Raw genomic sequence first — 6000 nt, forward strand, 5'->3', positions numbered from 1 at the left:
CTATTTATAGACAAAAAAAAATATGAATTTTGGTAAAAAACAATTTTGAAAAAAAAAATAATTTGCAATGAAATAATTGAGTTCAAATTATTAAAATGAGATAAATTCAGACAGCCAACCAAAACGCGCCAAGTGGCCTGCTCTCCCTAGCTTTTTGCAGCATTCAACTAGTTGAAGATATTCATCACCTCTTTCCTCCACATCATCTTTCCGCTCATTTTCAACATGGTCTTGCAATGCTTCAACATGTTGAAATTCACTCTCAACACCCTCATTGCACATGGTCTTAGAACTAGGATATCACTGGCACATTCACAATCGTGATACAGTTTAAGTTTCATGAGTTCAATTAATAAATACAATAAGATCAATTCCCTCAAACACGTGGAAATATCTTTACAAATACTTAACATAATTAAATCATAGGAAAGTATTAAATTTTTGTAAGAAGCATAGAATAATAAATCTCTTCAGTGCCAAAAATCAGAGGACCTAGATATTTTTGAAATAAAGTCATTTAAAAAAAAGTTAAAGTGCACTTTTCCCCCTTAAGTTTTAAAAAGTTGCACTTTTAGCCTCCTATGAATAAAAACTACTCCATCCGTTTCAAAATGAGTGTCGCTTTAGCCAAAAAAATTTGTTTCAAAATGAATGTCACTTTCAATTTCCAATGCAATAATAACTTTTTCTTTTCAATTGTGCCCTCCAATTAATACTCTGCACACTACTTCCAAAGTATTACTTTTAAAACTAACCAATAGTTAATAAGGATAATTTGGTAAAATAACAATTCTCTTTCTTTTAATCATTGCATTTCTTAATATGTGTGTAAACACCTAAGACGACACTCATTTTGAAACGGATGGAGTACAATTTTGGTTCCCTAACCCTTTGCAATAGTGGTCCTTTTTAGCAATTTTGACCGAGTCAACGCTGATTTGGCATGCCACGTATGTAATTAACCATTTAAAAAAAATAAAAATGCTACATTTTAAATTGTTGAATTAAAAAAATGAAGGAAAAAAAAAAAAGAAAGGGAGAAGGAGAGGCACGTGAGAGGTTCTCAACCTCCTTCTTCATCTTCTTTACAGCAGCTACCAAACCCAAACTACTCCAAGTTCTTCAATCATCAGCCAAGAATTTAAAATGTAGCATATTTTTTTTTTAAAATGGTTAATTACACACGTACGTGGCATGCCAAATCAGCGTTGACTCAATCAAAATTGTTAAAAAGGACCACTATTGCAAAGAGGCTAATTCTTAGGGGGTAAAATTGTAATTTTTGTTTATAGGGGTCAAAATCGCAACTTTTTGAAACTTAAGGGGGAAAAAGTGCACTTTAGCCTAAAAAAATTTGAAGAAATGATATTTGAACAACCATTTTTTAACAACTTTGGTGACAACTCTCTCTCTCATACTCTCATTATACTTTTATTCTCTCTCTTCCTTTTTCTCTCTCTATTGCTATTGTCCAATAAGAAAGGAGCAAAAAGGTTGTCACCCAAAGTTGTTTAAAATTGATTGTCAAAATATCATTCCTCAAAAAATTAAAATAAAGTCATAAGACCTAGATCAGAATTCTAGATGCAGCTTCTAGTAACGTACGTGTCAATTAATTTACACAAACAAAGCCTCCTTTTACAAACCTACCTCACTCATTCCCACTATATATACATATATATAACCTCTCCATCAAATAGGGTGCAACAGCTCCTGCTCCAACCATTTGAGCAACCGCCGCTGCTCCTTTTCTCATTTTGAGCAAATTTTTCACGTACCTTCATAGCCCAATTAAGTCTCTCCTTCAACTTCTATGTAACCAAAATATGATCTTCAATTTCCATGATCACCAAACCCTCTTTTTCAGCCCTTGTTGATTCTCTTTTCCATCTATATATGCTTAGATCGATGATCAATTCAACAACTAGATGTAGCGTGGGTGCATCATATCTTTGAGATCCGATGCTACAAAGATTGTTGAAGTTGACTTTGATTCTTTGTCATCTCTTACAATGGATTTATCAACGATAATCATATTATTTGAGTGTAATTTCTTTGATTAAATATGTCACAAGGTCTTTGTCTTGTCGGTGACATAAATTTATTTAATTATATATAAGTGACTTTGAGAATAAAGTTATAAGATCTAAAGATCTATTTAACTTTCAAATCAAGGGTTGCTTCTTCTAGCTTATGGATTTTGAATTATATTCAAAACGACTTTTGAGGCTTCTTTCAAACTTGTGCACCCGGTCAGGGTCATACCTTCTTTTGAAAAGGTAGGTGGATGTTCCTCATGAACATGTTCAATTGGAGTTCATCAACGCCTCCGTGTTGATTCTGATTCTGATTCTTCCGTCGCTGAAGAGCGGCGTTCGCTTATGCCAAAGCTATTATTGTTTTATAATTTAACAACTGTCATTTCCTTGATTATTAATGTAATTTTTACATATTACAATTTTATGTATATTTTTTTTTAAAGAACAATTTTATGTATAATGAAAAGTGAAAGATTTCATAGTTTAATACGAATGAATTAGAAATTACTATACTATACTGTCCTCTTACTATACTGTCCATATATTAAAATGATAACATCTTCTAAAACTTTAATATAATATATAGTATTATGTGTGCATCTGAGCTCTTTTTTTATGCTTAATGCATTTTCAAACTCACTTTTTAAAAGTTGTGATTTTGACCCTGTAATAAAAAAAAAAACAATCTTTCTGTCTATCTATAAGGAAATGTCCTCTTTTGACTCTGTATATGAATATATGTTCCTTTAGCACTTATTTAGAGAAATACGTTATTTTGCCCCTTTATCTTTACAAAATGTTAGGATTTTGACCACCTATTTTGGAACACGTGGCGTTTTTAAAGAGTCTTGCAATATTTTGTAAAGTTATGGGAAAAATTGTTATTTTTTTGTTAGGCTATCAAAATCGCAACTTTAAAAAGTTAACGGATTAAAAACACACTTAAGCCTTTTTTTTTTTACAATAACCAACTCAAACTTATGATTTCCCCTAGATCAGATTCTACTTACCTCCCAGCTAAAATCCAAATTACTAGGGTATTTTTCTCCCAAGAATCATACGGTTAAAAAAAAATATATAAATTAAAGTGTTTCAACAAATGACAAATTGTTCAAGAGAATCTAAGTTTGGTTTCGAGGTGAAATAGTTCTTGGTAAGACTTTATTTAATTCATGGTCTAACTCCGACTTACTACAACCCGTTTCCCCTAGGAATTGAAGAGCTAACACAAAAAAAAAACTATTATTTTTTTGGAAGAAGATGTATTTAGACCAAATTTTGAGCCAAATACATTTATTTTGTTTGACTCATTTTTGCTTATATTTTGTATCTGATGGAGTAATTATTAATGCATATTCTAAAAAAAATTTAATGAGTTTTACCGAATGATGAATTATTTAGGAGAACCTAAATTTAATTTCTATGTAAACAAACTTGATCCGGCTTTACTTAATTCACCGTCAAACTTCAGATCATGACAAATCTCTTCTAGGAATCGAACGGTTAAGAAAAACATTAATTATTATTTTGTTTTTTATTTTTTGAGAGGAGTTATTGATGAGTTTGACCAAAGAACGAAATATTTTGGAGAACCTAATTAGTACTACCTCCGTCCCTAATTATAAGACCCTTTTGAAAAGAAAAAAAAATTGTCCCTTTTATAAGACCCATTTGTTATTTCCAACTACATTAATTATTTCTTTACATGCATGCCCTTATTTATTATACATCTTTTTCTTCAATAAACAATAAATAGGATATGAAAAACATAAACTAACTCTTTCTCTCTTAAGGATAAAATTGTAAAAACAATAGTGATTACAAACAAATTTAATACAAATATTCACTTTCTTAATTTCCATAATTTTAGCAAAAGGGTCTTATAATTAAGGAATAAGGCATTATGATTTTCATCTGTAACAATTTTTTATTAAACTTCACTTAATTAATAGTCCACCTCGAATTGTCATGACCTCTTTTCTATAGAAACCAAAATGTTAAGACGACAATAACAAAAAAAAAAAAAATTAATTATTATTTTGTTGACTTTAAAGAAAAAATAATTATTACTGTATCTTGTTATATATATTAGCTTAAATAGAGTCAAGGTTGACCATCTAGATGCTTCTTAACAGCATATACTCGATCAGTGTAATGACGTGCTACCAACATACACAAATAAACCCTCTTTTCACAAACCTATCTCAATCACTTCCACTCCTATATATATACACTCTATCTCACAAATATTCTTACACCAACAATCCATCCCTTTCATTAGCCACCACTGCTCCATTATCCTTTTGAGCAAATTTTTTTCACGTACCATCACAATCTAACTCAGTCATCTCCTTCAAATTCAATGTGACCAATATTCTCTTCAATTTCACTTCATCAGATTTTATCTAATCGGCACAACCCAATTCCCTAGTGTTTATATATGATTTTTTTTTCTTTCTATAATTTTGTACCCTTGATGATTCTCTTTGTGATCTATATGGTTAGATTGATGAACTGGGCAACAATTAGATGCCGCATCAATGCATATGTTGTAGATCTAATGCTGCAAATATCTTTGATCGTGACTTCTATATCTTTGCCATCTTCTACGTGGTTTAATAGATCCATCAAAAATAATTTTCTTATTTTATCGAGTGTCATTTCTTTGATTAAATTATGTCAATTAATTCATGCATATAAAAGTGATCCTAAGTATAAAGTTATAAGATCTGCAAATCTGTATAACTTATGGTGTTGGTGATCCAGAGCTTCCTACTTTAATTTCATAATGCTAGTGTTGTTTTCCTTTGTGTTGTTTCAAAATAACACAAACGAGTTGCAAAGTATTCTCCCATGACTTGGATAAAGAATTCAGATATGGGGCACCCATCAATAGAGACACCTGATTTGGAGCAGACAGTATCGTAGTATTGTTTAGTGATTTAGCAACTGTGATTTTCTTGATTAATTGCGATGTAATTTTTACACACTTCGATTTAATGTATTTTTTTATATGAATAAATTGTGAAAGATTCAGTAATTTAATGCAAATGTATTAGTAGTGATTATAATGTATATTACTTAAAAAAATTGTGTGTAAAAAAATGTGTTAGAGTTAAAAAGAAATTATAGGCTAGATTATATAAATTTTGTATTTATTCATTTATCTTTATTTTATAATTCCCCTCAAAAACAAATCTTTACTTTATGTTTTAATTTGGTCCCTTGTTTTATAAAATTGTCTTTGCCATTTAAATCATGCTATGGAGAGGATCATTTTATTGAAATAAGGGACAATTTTTAAAATAAAAAAAAACTTATATTTTGATTGTAGAGATTTTTTATTTTTAAAAAAACTTATAAATTTATAAAAAAAACTTATTTTTTCTTTGGTCAACTACTTTTTTTATTAGTATAATATATTTTATTAATATATTAGTTGCTGGTTTTTAATTTTTTATAATAATACTTATCATTTAAATTTAATTTTTGTACTATTTCACACGTTTCAAGCATAATAGATCAAACTTTAGCGGTGACTAATCTCTATTTAGGCTCTCTATATGCAAAAACCGATGATCAAACTTTTGACCGTTGAACCTCTAACCATATGATCAAACTTTTGATTGTTGAACCTCTAACCATTTGCTTAAGGGATCCATTGGTTCATTATATAGACTGCAATAGTTTTCCGAAGAAAAATCATTTCTCTCAGTTAACCTTCCATTTTAAAAAAACAATATTTTAAGTAATAAAAAAGATTGTATTTGGTCAATTTTTTGTTTTTTTTTGTTTTTGCATAAGCTGTTGAAATTTATGAGAAGCTTATTTGTTTAATCTATGCATTGCACCATTTCACTTTTGGTGTGTCTTGTAAATGGGTGTTGGATTGGTGTGAGCCAAAGCGAATCACTTGTTTCCTTTTGGTGTTAGCAAGTGAATCACGTAGTGGATTGTTTTG

The sequence above is a fragment of the Medicago sativa genome, chromosome 3, assembly GCF_051527215.1.
Source record: "Medicago sativa cultivar Bolivia chromosome 3, Bolivia_mono, whole genome shotgun sequence".
In the NCBI taxonomy this organism is placed as follows: domain Eukaryota; kingdom Viridiplantae; phylum Streptophyta; class Magnoliopsida; order Fabales; family Fabaceae; genus Medicago; species Medicago sativa.